Source organism: Nuphar pumila, chromosome 13 (genome assembly GCF_984573655.1).
Source record: "Nuphar pumila chromosome 13, dmNupPumi1.hap1.1, whole genome shotgun sequence".
NCBI lineage: Eukaryota > Viridiplantae > Streptophyta > Magnoliopsida > Nymphaeales > Nymphaeaceae > Nuphar > Nuphar pumila.
In genome coordinates this window covers 53,419,147-53,434,023 of record NC_143261.1, presented here as the reverse complement: position 1 = coordinate 53,434,023, position 14,877 = coordinate 53,419,147, and the positions used below count along the sequence as shown (strand labels likewise).

At 39.7% G+C, this 14,877-nt stretch overlaps 1 pseudogene; it reads right to left on the bottom strand.

The window, feature by feature from the left end:
- Positions 1-7,169: 7,169 nt before the first annotated feature.
- On the bottom strand, positions 7,170-11,964 carry LOC149818410 (nuclear transcription factor Y subunit B-1 pseudogene; annotated as a pseudogene).
- Positions 11,965-14,877: the final 2,913 nt, after the last annotated feature.

Here is a 14,877-nt window from a genome sequence, read left to right as displayed (position 1 = left end):
TTTACATGGTCGTAGCAGTGTAGTTTGACGTTAGACCACCAAGCGTATCGCTTTGTACTATTCGTAAAATACGAACGCGACATTAATGGCTCTTATTCATCACCTTTTTCATATGCCAGCAATAAAGCGATGTTTAAGCATACAACATTTCATAGCGATGTTGAATATTATCATTTCGAACATTAGAAGTCTTTATTCATTGCACACATCGCAGTCTCACCCTGCGACTGTCAATCACGTGGGTTGAGCGCACATCTTTTATCAATTACAAGCCTTTTAGATCCTCGCGATGCCTCCGTCAGTTTCACCTCTGAAATTAGAAAGGACGTCAACTTTTTGCAGAGTTCTTCGCAGAATCCGGGTATATCAACCTGCAAAAACAGATTGTAAACTAGAAGCAATAGACATGCCCTAAATTTCCAATAACAAAGGCCAAGGAATGGCATACAGCGTCGAAACAGGGTTTTGCACCATTGTATATCGCTTCAATGTACTTCATTACAAATACGCCGCAATCAACGCCATTATCTTGTAAAGGAGCATGGTATGTCGTGCGATAGATCCACTCACTGACATCGACTCCCAAAATGGCTATGAGGAAACCGATCTGAGAATAATGCGATCGAAAGTAAATTCATGACCCCAGTACACTACACGATACTCATATAGATGGAATCTTACGAGATAGGAAATGTCTAGCCGTAAACCACTGTCAACTTACAACGAATTGTAACACCATAGTTGTTTTTCGTGTAAATTCATCACGTATAAGACCCAATGCTTTTCAGACTGCCAGAGTGTAGGAATCAATATCTGCAAATAGATCGAAAAAATATTGTTACCACTGTCACGCTGTAATATTGCACTGTAGGTTTGTTTGCTTACATTTTCACTTGTCATAAGGTCTCTGTAGTGATTACCGTTAACCCAATAAGGTTTGCCGTCTTGAAATCCACTGGAGTATGGCAAACAGCGTAATATAGTCTGCAAACCGAAAGAAACATTGCTAACACCAACATTAACATACGAATCAATTGGACTAAATCAATAATGAAAAGCAACATAAAATACAACTGATATACCATGAAATATGGGCTGACGACGCTCACAGTCTGGCTTGGTGCATTGCTTTTAATATAATTTACGAAATCGGATATAGTCTGTTTGCAACAAATATGGTGTTGTATTGATCATACGTACACATGGCTTACGTTTATAGACAACTACTACTAGTTTCATACTAACAAAATTACTGATCATGTTGCATTGTGCGAATTCACTGCGCATTCGGTTGATGTCCTCCAGGAGTGATTGACTAAGTTTTCGCCCAACTTCGTCGGTAGATGTTCGACTGAAATGAATGCGGATATTGCAACGACCGATATTTAAATTACATTATATAGTACACAAAAACAAATCGCAAAAAACGCATGAAAGAGACGGATTTTGCTGAACATGTAGACTATGTGTAGACAATATACCCATGATTCGCCATTGTTGGTCGTGTAGCTGTCTTCGTCTGCCTCACCGACTACAATTTTCTATGTTCGAGGGCGGATCTCCAGGTTTATGAAGGAACTGTCGGTTTGGTTGTTGCTGGTTCACGAAGTAGAAGACAAACACACCTTCCAGTGCTTGTGCGACTATTTATGACCTAAAAGATGTACTGCTCAACCAACATGATCAATGAATACTGTACGACAACTCAAACATTTATGGGTATCCGTTGGAAAATACACATTTAGTAGCCTTTTATTTATAATATATGGATACAACTTTTCATAAGATAACAATAATGATTTCAAAAGGCAAGTGGAGGTGTCGGGAACGCGAAAGATTTGTTGGAGAAGAAGTTGACTGGAGGTGTATGGCGATTTGTGGCATCGCAGCACAGTGATTGACAATCCTACGTTGCGATGCCACACATCGCAGCACACTTGAACAATCCTTCGCATCACGCTAAGATTGACAGTCCAACAATAATCAACAACGTTCTACGCTGCGATGCCACATATCGCTATTCAACGATAACCACAAATCGCCATATAGTGATGTCATCATTCGCCTTCCTGCAGAAGCAAAAACCCGCTATCTATCGATTTGAACAAATTCAACCACGAACCGCAAGTCGTCAATGACAAACGACTATAATCTCTCAAAAAAACCGGCATTGTGGAGATCGGGTCATGCAAAGAGGCATGACAACTAAGTTAATAGCCCACACGAGATTCTTGTGTCCCAAACCTATCTGTCGACTGCATCATAGCCTGTCATGAAAGAGAAAATATTATACACTGAATTAAGTTTCACAAGAAATGCATACCTCCTCGCAACATCGATTACATACCAAAAGCCTTGTAAAATTGTAGCGATCGTTGCCGGAAATCTGGTCGGGAGGAATGTAGGTTTGAACGTTTGCTGGTACTTCTGCAGGGTATTGCTGCATGATGGACATTATACGAGTTAGCTATTTGACAAGCTTCACGCAATGGGAAGCAATATAATGTTTTACATACTTGTTCATTCGAAGGGCTTTGTTGTTTTTTATTACAGGTTGGTTGTTTCTTAGTCCTTTTCTTGCCAACCAATTCTAGTGCACCCTTTGCCCTCCGACGACTGCGATCAGAGGTAGGTTTTCTTTTGATACCCTGCGCTTCATGAATATGTCCATCATAATCAACAACGTTCACTACTGACTTGTTGAAGATAATGTTTACGCTTCGGCGCAACTTCTCGAAAGTGTCAAGTGAGACATGATTTTTACCTACGTTGTTCGATCCCATTATCTTCGGCTGGTATTCATTCGCTGCAACAGACTTAATGTGAATTAACTCCACATTTTCAAGTAACTCCGTTGCAACTTTTCTCACACATGCATAGCCTTTTTCGCTTCTCGATGCCAAATCAGCAACATGCATGAATGACCTACACAGTTGTTGGTAACGGGAGGCTATGTGGCACTTCTCGTCAACACCAGATTTACTCGCATTGTCCATAACGAGCATTTCAATCTTCGCGCGTCTCGTTCATCTTCACATTACGTAAGACTCATGTATTTCTTGTATCTTCTCTTGATTGAGTGTCTTTAATGCATGACAGCATAGGATACCTTTGAATTCATACATTTTGCACGAACATTCTACCCTTCCGTTGTCGACATTGTACGTGACATGTGCTTCTTGCCTTTCCTGATGCTTTTCGCCCTGACAAAAAATATGGTATTTGTGCATATTCTCGGTTTGCACCAGTTCTTCTATTTTGCAATTCATGACATGCAACACCTCTTTCTTGATCCATTCAAATACAGTTAGTGTATACAGAGCTGCAAATCGCATCAATATTTTCATGCCAAAAGTTAGAGGTCGTGTATTGAAGCATTTCACGTCTTGTTCAAGCTCATTCTGTCTTAGATCGTCTACAAATAATTCATATTGTTCTATGAAACGAAACATTGTTAAACATGAATACAGGGTTTTCTTCAGCGTGGCATGCATAGATTTGGCTCTTTGTGTGCTTATCATACCTGCATAAAAGTATTGTCTTCCATATGCCAATGCCCACTTCTCTTTTTCTGCATATAAATTTTGTAATCATAGACAGTCAGCAAGGTCGTATGTCTTAATCATTTTGTCCCAATCTGACTTAAAGGTGACCTCGTCTATGCTATGAAGTACACACCTTGTAAAATGTTTGTCAAATCCTGTATTCTGATTAATATATGTCCTATGTTCTTTGCTGCATTTTGAAAGATATGTCGCAAACACAGGCGATGATGTGCATCTGGCCACACATGAAGCACTGCAGCCACAATTGCGTGATCACCATCTGTAAGTACAGTTTCAGGATGCTTCCCGTTCATTGCCTGTGTAAATACTCTGAACAATCACTCAAAGGTTTCCTTGGTCTGGTCATACACAAAAGCACCGCCTAATATACAACTCTGTGCGTGATGGTTCACTCCCACAAACTGCGCAAATGGCCACTGTTCAGTGTTAATCTTTACTGTAGTATCAAACACAAGCACATCATTGAAGCATTCATAATCTAATCTAGACCTTGAATCTGACCAAAACATATTCACAGCATATCCATCTGCGTCCACTTGCATTGCACTAAAGAAACCATGTTCATTGCTTGATTTATTCTGTAAGTAACGAACCAAACAACATATTTCTCCGTTCTTCATGTTATCTGTCCTCTTCCTGCTTAAGTAGTTTCTAAGATCCAAAGGTGTGAATGGCACATTTTCGCGACCACCATCTATGCGGGTAAACAAATTGTATGTCTTCCTTGGTGCAATGCCAGCGCTATCGGCTATTTTAGCCATTGCAGCATGCGCTACAGTTACTTTACGATGTGACCTTAGCATAGGAGTCATAAATGATGCAGATAAATCATGATTATGATCACTGATTAAAGTACGCACGACAAATTTCTCATTCGGATGTCTTCTCAAAACCAATCTTGCCTGACATCCACATCTTGATTCTGGCGTGCTCCTAGTTGGATTTCCCATTGATTTCTTCCAACCTTGCTTGGAACAGACATATGTCTTTCTAACCAAGACACCCTGTGCATTTTTTGACCAAGAAAACCTTCTCACACTGAAGCCAACTTTTAAGGCATAATCATTGTAAAATTTATATGCATCTTCTTCGTTATTAAAATGCATTCCTTCTACAGGAACATAGTTAAGTGCAATTCCATGTACATTCCCAGTTCCTACGGTTTTATTAAGTGTACTGACATCAAAATCAGGATCATTATTGAATTGCATTTCTTCTCCTGGAACATTGAAGTCAAGTGTACTTCCGTGTACATTCTCGATGCATACACTTTTATTATGTGCGCTGTCATGGTAGTCTACCTCATCATTGAATTGCATTTCTTTCACTGGAACATTCAAGTCAATAGTGGGTCTAATGTTTGCACCCTTCTTTTCATGTGCATCGTTAGTGCATATGTTCAATTCTTCAGTTGGGTCATAAGTATAGATATTCAATTCTCCAGATCTTTCTATTGATTGAGCTACATCATCTTTATTACAACCTGATGATAAGCTCAATAATGTTTTAAGAAATATATCAATTTGTGTTTGCAGCAACATAGCAAACAAGTCGATATTATCTCACAAAAATGAGAGTCTGTTACTAATACAGCGGTTTGAGATACAATGCATATGATGAGTGAATGTAGGATACCTGATGGGGTAGAGGCCCTTCCTAGCATCTGCAAACAAGCATTCCTGTCAACAGGTCCCAGCGTCTTACAAATATCGATAAGTTTCCAACCTTCGTAAGAACAAGATCTACCTGCAATAACCAAACAAAGCCTTAATGACACACAAGACGACATGCCTTCTTCATCGATAGCATGATGCTGGGAAGCTACTCACGCCGCCTTGATGGAACTGGTTGGAATGTTTGTGCATCATTGCTTTCTTCCTTAATGCCTAACAACAACGACAAATAAAAGAAGACAGTGGAATGTTTTGTAAGCAATATATCAATTTCCGTTAGCAAGCGGCATAGGTTTACTACGATTTAATCAGGATGTATATAAGAACAGATACCACTAGGGTTACGCAAGTCAAAGCAACGATTTAATGAATGAAAGTATCAAAGCAAGTGCGGTTTGATGTTTGCTTATGTTGAGCATCGACGTGTCGCTTACCATGCCAATAAAATATGCATGTCGTACATGTGTGTTGACGATAACGCTCTCATAATATCGACGAGGCTCTAAAGCGAGTTCAATAGAAGTCGCTGAGAGAGCAACGATATGCATGCGAAAATTGCCCCGCCATGCGTGTCAAGATGTGTTTCTGCACCCAAACGTTTTCAAAGTCTGTGTACAAATATCTTACAAATACATATTACAAAACATATAATATCTTACAAAACGATATGTATAGCGATTTGTCAGATATTGAAAATCGATACGGCAGTTCAGTATTTATAACTTACAACTCGACGATACAAAAACATACTATCTAAAAGGTCGATAAATATATCGCACAATAAATTACAAATCGATAAGGAAGAACTTGAACATAATAGCAAACAAATCGATATTAACTAACAAAAATGTATCTCACAAAAACGAGAGTCTGTTACTAATACAGCGGTTTGAGATACAATGCATATGATGAGTGACTGTAGGATACCTGATGGGGTAGAGGCCCTTCCTAGCATCTGCAAACAAGCGTTCTTGTCAACAGGTCCCAGCGTCTTACAAATATCGATAAGTTTCCAACCTTCGTAATAACAAGATCTACCTGCAATAACCAAACAATGCCTTAATGGCACACAAGACGACATGCATTCTTCATCGATAGCATGATGAGATGAAAAGCTACTCACGGTGCCTTAATGGCACTGGTTGGAATGTTTGTGAATCATTGCTTTCTTCCATGATGCCTAACGACAGCAGAAATGAAGAGAAGACACTGGAATGTTTTGTAACACAAGACAGGCACGAGAAGGCGACAGTGTGTTGTACAACAGGATAAAAAACAAGGCGGAAAGCTCGACTGGAGACGAAGGCAAAGTTTGGGTTGATAATGGGAGCAACTGTTACAGCAGATGGCGTAGGCGAACGTCTCCACTTTAAATGGTTAACATCAAACTTTCTGGATGGAGGACTTTTTTGTCCTTTTCTCCACCCGTCGTTTCACAACTTTTGAATGGAAGATATTTTTGTCATTTCCTCGAACCGTCATTTCAGGGCAAGAAAAGCAAGTAAGGGTGATTAAGTCTTTGCAACGGCACCAGAGTCCGATGCAAAGTTATGTCAACATACACGGGAATACGAGCCCCATGTGCATGAATATGTGGCACTCATTCGATCCCCCGAACACGGACGTGGGATTCAGTGAATCATCGGGGGCGAACATACACAACCCTCCCCATTAAAAAAGAAGCATGACAACCACTCTTGACCATGATACTCATGACCACAAAAACCAGAGGCACTCCCCATTTGTTGCTCTATCAAGTGAAACATACACCAATACCCTCTCTCTCTCTCTCTCTCTCTCTCTCTCTCTCTCTCTCTCTCTCTCTCTCTCTCTCTCTCTCTCTCTCTCACACACACACACACACACACACACAAGAGCACAGACTAAACAAAAAGAGGTTCAACAGACTAGCACTTGCACAAACCACAGATCAATAGAGAGACCCTCCACCTGCAGGGCCACCCCTCCCTCCATCCTTGTAGAACCTACCACCATACATTCCATGAGTATGGTGGTACCCATTGAAAGCCCCCATATCCTTCCTAGCAGAAAGTGCCTCAACCCTAACACCACGTTCCCCTTCCACCTCCCTAAACTTCTGCAGGTACACAGTCAAGGGCTCAACATAGTCATCAAACCCCAACTTCCTCATAGCCCACAGGACATCATCCGCTGTGATGGTCTTCCTCTGCTCCCTCTGGCACCTCTCATTGGCCTCACTTGTCACAAAGGAGATGTACTCTGACACACACTCCTGGATGGTCTCCTTTGCATCGTCTGATATCTTTGCATGGCTTGGAAGGATCCTCCTCATGATCCTTATCACGTTGGCAATGGGCATGAACCTATCTTGCTCCCTCACCAAGCACCCCCCTTCTCTCTCTGCAGCAGCACCACCATCCTCAGGTTGCCTTCGTTCCTGACCTTGGGGGCTCCCCATTTCTGATGCAGTTCCTGCAATAAGGAGCTAGTCCTTCTTAGCCTTGGCTTTAATGATAGACAGGAGGCAACCAAAATGAGATTTGAAATAGTTGTAGGCTTTTAGCATGACATAAAGGTTGACTATGTCCATGAACTCTAGTGTTTGATTCCATGTCTTAAGTTTGTGTAAGGTCATGTTTATGTTCTTGACTATGTCCATGAACTCTACTGTTTGATTCCATGTCTTAAGTTTGTGTAAGGTCATGTTTATGTTCTTGACTATGTCCATGAACTCTACTGTTTGATTCCATGTCTTAAGTTTGTGTAAGGTCATGTTTATGTTCAGGTATGACAGGCTGAGCCAGGGCGATCAGGTCTTCATGCCGAGTGAACTTTCTTAGGGTTATAAATTTTTAAAAAAAAATCATGGTTTTATACCTGGTTCATCCAAGGATCACTTGAGATGACATTATGGAAAAGGTTCAAAAATTATACTGGCTTTCTAAAGGGCAAAGGAATGAATCACATAATGTCGGCTTGTTGACCACATGTATGCAAGAAGGCATGATGACACATGGGCTCCCCATGCAAGACAGGTACCTCACAAGAAGCGATGCATGCGGCAGGTGATGAAGGCATCACATCATACTGATGGTTTGGTTGGTTTTGTTCTGGCTGACCTAGGCTTCCTTCTAATGTAGGTATACCCTACGAGTCTTGTTGGGACGTAGGGCTTATATTTTCACAACCACTGCCAGATTTTTGGGGTTTGTCAACCCAATTTGAATGCAAGAGCAGCTTGGTTGGTGGGACTCGTCGGTCAGGAGCATGCGTGCCATAAAACCCTAGAAATAAAAATGCTCAAATTCCAAAGCACCCAACGGTAGAAAATTTTTCATTGCTCATCAACACAGAAATGTTTTTGTCAGAGATTTACCAAAATAAACACAAATGGTCTCTCTCTTTCTCTAAATAAAAAAAACGCAGATTTTTACACAATATTACCAAAAAAAAAAGTATTACCATAACAAACAAAGAGGTTATTATGCACTCGAAGTAAAGCATAAATGAGAGAGATGGGTTTTCTTTAAAGAAATAAAAACATTTAAATTTTGTAAAAACTCTCAAAAATTGGAGAAATTAATTTTTTTTAAAGCTAAAAAAAAACTTTTAAAAAAATTAAGAACTGAAACTTAAATTGAAAAGCCATCACGATTACATCATAGGTTCAAGAGGTGAGATAAGATCCAATAATCGGGTCGAGTATTCTTCATGGTAGCCCCACAGCTTACATTTTTTTAACAACATTTTTCAAAAATTTAAAAAAAGTTTTTTTTTTGTTTAGCAAACTTTTTTTTGTATCAGGTAGTGCTCGTGTTTAAAGAAATCATTGAACCGTTTCGCTATTTTTATAAAAAAAAATGCGAACCCATGGAAGGACGCGTGTCATGTTTTGAGTGGCCGAGTACCTTGCAACGTATCCAGTTCAATGGTTTATCTTTTTTTTTAGTCTCATGTTTTCAAAGAATTTGTTCAAACTTGTCAAATGAGCTCGATAAGCCAAAAACAAATAATAGATGTTTGTTGTATGGACTCATTAAGTAATAATAGATATATTTGCCCACAAAAGCGTGAACAGATCAGGTGCAACATGATTGCCCAAATATTTGTGCAATAAGCACCTGATCACCCTCCATCTTGGGGACAGGGCCTGTCAGGTGTGGGGCCCAAGATGGAGGGCGATCAGGTGCTTAATACACAATTTTTGTGTAATCATTTTGCATCCAATTCGGACTCTACAAAGGCTCTCCTCATCTGATAGGGGCAACTTGTGAATGTCACCAAGTTGACAGGAACTCTCAAGTTTGAAGTCCCTTGCCCCAAAGTAGAAGCTAGAGGTGTGCTTTTGGGTGGGCAAGGAGGGCTCAAGGGTTTTTAGGCCAGCCAATGTATGAAGAGGGTTTTCCTTGCATTATCTAAAAAGTAATAATAATAATAATAATAAATATAAATATAATTTTATTTCAAGTAAAATAGTGTAGAACAAATGGTTGAAACGGACTGTTGCCCTTCAAGCAATAGGTTCAGAGATAAAGTACTGTTGCCTTTTACTTCCAAACAATGTTTCTTGTAATAGGGCTATAGTTCAACTCTATTACTTTTAGCTTTGAAAAGATATATTTCATTGGATACCAAATCTGTCTCGACCTTACCTCGGTTAGCTCAGGTTCGTCACAAACTCAATCTTGGTTTTGTTGGAGTGTGGAGCATAATTTTTATCTTGACATAAATTCTTGATTTTTTAAAGCAGAATATTTTAAGGTAGTTTTGTAATTTTACTCAAAATAAATTGCCTAGTATTAAAAAAGGGCAATCCGTCTTTTATAAGTATGTGTATCTCAGTCTTAATAGTGATTAGTGAATCTTAGTGCAACTGTAAAAGTAGGCAACTCTTGTGAAACCACAAAAAAAAAATTGTTCTTTGTATGGTTGATTATTTTTTCTTCTCATTTTTGCTTTTTCGATCTATCGATCGTGTGTTGAGTCGTTTCCTGAAAGGCTCGACTCAACACAAGCACCAGCAAAGCTTAAACACCTCAAGCTGGGACATAGAGCAGATCTGATGCCCTGTTTGAGACTCCCCATCCATCTCCATCACTTGGTTTCCCTATTTTGGGAGAGGCAAATGAGATCGGAGCAGTTGGGAGGGGCGATTCAGTATAAAGTGGGCAGACATAAACAACAGCCACTAGAACAGAGCCTGAATACGGTACTCGTCCCAATGAACAGACGCCACGATCCTCCATGGGACTACTGTTGTCAGTATCGAGCTTTAATCAATTTTCAAAACAGTTCAAAGATTCGGCTGATTCAGACTCTGGAGTGAATTAAACTGAATTGGCATCTTTTAACCAGTAGATGACCCATGTTGCTAAAATATTAAATCGTATTAAAATTATTAAAAAGTATTTTGAACTCTTTTTTAAAAGTACAGTTCGTTTGGTAGCAAATATTTTTTATACTCAGCGATACTGACAACAATGCATGGGACCCATCTCTCCAATGAATAGATGTTTATCATCTATTGATAGGGTCCAGTGTCTTCTACTAAATCGAGGGGTCTGAATGCACGTACCCTTCATTCTCATTTACTAATTTTTAATTTTTTTCCATGAAATCAGGAAAATGCATGTAAAAAGAGAGATGAAAAATAAGTTCATGCACATACTCTCAGCATAATGATAGCGATCGAAGACGATGCGAAATTACCATTGGATGCAGATATCCTACGGTGAAAACTGTAAACAAGCATGCAAATGCATTCTCCTCCTCTTACTAAGAAAATCTCTCTCTCTCTCTCTCTCTCTCTCTCTCTCTCTATATATATATATATATATATATATATATATATATATATATATATATATATATAAGAGAGAGAGAGGTGTGGTGTTTTAAAAATGAAACATTAATGCAACCATTTTTGTCTGTACTGCTTAAAAACAAAGGCAAATATGGAGAAGAAAAGTTCGTTTCTCAAATTTCTTGGTATTTTTGAGAAGGAGACCCTGAATCAGAACCTATAAATAAATGTCTTGGTATCCGGCGTTTATCAAATTTCTGTTAACTTTTTTCCTGAAATGTTTAGCCAAAAACATTGGAAATATGGCTAGTTATTCGACCAAAGAAACCCTGAAGTAGTAGGAGAAAAATCACAGACATTATCTGATTCAAAGAGATTGCATGCATTGCACTTCTCTTTTTTTTTTCTCTTTTCCTGAAGATGAAGAAAAAAACTCTCTCTCGCAATGGGTGCTCTAATTTTTTTAATGTTTTCTCGATGAAAATGAAAGAAGAAATCCTAGTGCCTCAGCCTCAAAAAGCTAAACGTAGAAGTACAGACTGCATGCGCCTCTCTTTTTTTTTCACTCTCTCTCTCTCTCTCTCTCTCTCTCTCTCTCTCTCTCTCTCTCTCTCTCTCAAGCAACAGCCAATAGGCGAGATAAATATGTATTTTTTCAATAATTTTTTATCAAAAGGAAAAAAAAAAAACTTACTGCACCAGCCTCTAAAAGCTAAAACGTAAAAGTACAGATCCTCTCTCTCTCTCTCTCAAAGGTCAGCATTTTCTCTATCGAACGGGAAGAACCAATCTTTGTCGCTTCAGCCTCTTAAATCTAGAGTGCTAAACTAGAGAGAGAAGGATTACCTCTCCAGCCATCGGCGTCGGAGCTCAGCCTCTGTTTCCGGTGGTTGGTGGCGGAAGACGGCCCTCCTCCTCCATGCAGCCACCCTCCCTCCATCACCACACTCTCTCTCTCTCTCGCTCTCTTTGTCCTTTCTCTCTGTCCTTTGTTTTTATATTTATAAGCCCTCAGGATTCTCACACGTGGCAAGGTCGGCGGTACAAACAAGAGAGTGCAATTCAATCCAGTATCCGACGAAATGCATAGCTACGATAAAACCCTTCTCTTTCGTATATTTTTTGTCTATGCCATTCACTATCGTCGAGTAAATCTGTGTGAATGACTACATGAAAATGTTGATCATTTTACCCTGGAAGTGCATATCTTCATCTGGACCGTCTAACGCGGAAGATTGACGGCTCTGAAGGAAATCGAGACCCACTTTTATCTTTTTAGACCTTGTGGTTTGATAATGGATAGAGACCATACGATTTTGAACATCTAATGGTTCATATGAGGGTCCTCACTTCTCACCCTAGGCACCTGAACACCGGTACCCACGTCATCACGGTTCCTTCCCTTTTTTCATGTAATGCCTTTCCCATGCCGTCCATCTAAATCATAATGACATCACAAATGAAGATAATGCCCATTTAGATGATTGCCACACCTCCCTGGTTGAGAGAAAGGGGGAGGCCTGAACTTGTTAAGGTTGCCTAGGGGTGGGCATCAAGCCCACTAATTAATGAACCTGGCTGGTTTACTAACGGGTTGAGTTTTGGCCCGATTTTTAATGAACTTGGGTTTGAAGAGAAGTCCATTGGCCCAATGGGCCAATGTGAAGTGGGCTGAATCCGGGCTGGCCCAGCCTGACCCAATCTTAAAATGCATAAATGCTTGACTGAAATTATGAGTTACCCAGAGAATATTCATGTTTCCATGCAACTAATTCCTAATTAGTGTAATTAATTAGGTAAATAATAATAGTTCAAGTTTTTATGCAACTAATTAAGTAAATAATAATAGTTATCAAAGTTACTATGTAATAGTTAATTTTTAAAAAAATTGTATTATTATAAAAAATAATAAATAACTCAGGCACATCGGGTTGGCCCGAGCCTGGCCCAAGTAATAACAGGCCGAGTTTTGGTCCGGTACCTAACGGGTCGGGTCTTAAAATCATGGCCCAAACCCAGCCCGTGGTGAGTCCGGTTGGCTTGGCCGATTGGGCTGTCAGGTCCGTTGCCCACCCCTAGTTAAACCACTAGAGCGAGTGATGTGATTAGTTTTTTTTACTTGGAGAAATCACCCCAAGATCATAGACCTAGTTGCTGTTGTAATTATGGTTGTCTCGGCAACCTATAACTCCTAGGGCTTACCCCTCACCCCAAGAGAGTCACCACGCTTCGGCTTGCGTAAGGAATGACACTGATGGGATTTGAATCTAGACTACCTGCCTAGCAGTCTAGGCCCCACTCAACTGCACCAAACCCCTTGGGGGCGTGGGTGTGATGTGATTTTAGCAAGAGTGATTGTGAGGCTAATTTTACTCTTGAGGTTTACTACACAGGGTAGGATCCTAAATGGGTTTTTAATAAAATAAAAAAAAGACAATTTAGGTACTATTAATCTCAAAATAAATGACATTTAAAGAGTCCTTGAGGATGACACCCTATCGATGGGTAAGGTATCCAACCCAACAAAGCGCACCTAAACTGGACCAAAGAGCAAGCAGGGGCGGCTTTAAAGGAAGTTGAGGCCCTAAGCATATTTCATTTAGAAGCTCATATTTTTTTCATATATATATATATATTATTGGAGGCCTTCATGTGAAATATAAGTGTTATATATATTTTTTTCATTTGAAGCCCTATTCCTTACCCGGCCCATAGAGCAAGTAACCAAATTCGGGTTCGGGTTTGGGTCATAGGTTATGTCAAAACAAGCCAGCAGGGGTCTCTCCTTGTTTGGTAGGAGCTGTTAGTGCACAGGACCTTGGGGATTTGCAAGTTCAAATCCTAATGGTCTGCCTAACCCCAGCTCGCCTATCAGAAGAAAAAAAAACAAAAAAAATGTACCGAAACCTGACCTTATAATTAAAGAGTGTTGCATATATTTTCTAAAATAAAAATTGTCAAGTCAAATTAGGTCAGGTCGAATATTCAACAAAAATCATAACCCAAACACAACGTTAGAATTGAACCAAAATAATATTTAACTTAGCATTTTTTGTGTAAACCCAAGAGTTCGGGTTCGGTGTACTTGATACAGACCTGACCCATTAGCAGCTTACCCTTAACCAGATCAGCTGTCCATCACACTCCTGATTAGGGATGTCAATGGGCCGGGTTTGGTTTAAAATCAGACTCAGACCTGATTTGAGATGATGGTATATCGGGTCCGGCTAGGCCTATAAATCATACCTGAATCCTATAAGAATTACATGAACCAGACCGGAACCATATCCGATAAAATAATATGTTTTATCATTTTTACATTGAAAATTTTCAGATCTTAGATGGAACTCGGGTTGGGCCTGAGTCTGGTATGAAATTTCACAAACCATATCCGGCTCCATATATTAGTCAGACCTTTCCGATCCAACCCAAAATTCTTGAGAAGCATGAAAATTTGAAAACCATGAGGGAGAATAGAGGGTATTAAATGCTTCGCAGAAACTACAAACTAACCTTTTTCCTCACACAAAGGAGAAAAAAGAAAAATTGCATTTTATTGTCAAAATTTGAAGTTTATTTGAGGGGGGCGTGGCGCTGTGTTAGATCTGAACCGTTCGTTAAGAAAACCGATGCATTAGATTTGCACAAGTGGATCCTTTAGATGTGCACATGGGTAGGCAGCCCTTAATTTGTATTGGACTGTTGGATCCAATGAATTAGCTAGGTTGGCAAATTGTGCATTATCATCAGCTATGTCACAAAGACACGTGGACACAAGTGTGACGCAGGTTCGACTAAATTTTTTGAAAAATAGGACACGAGGACACAATTTTTTTTATTTTTAATCAATACA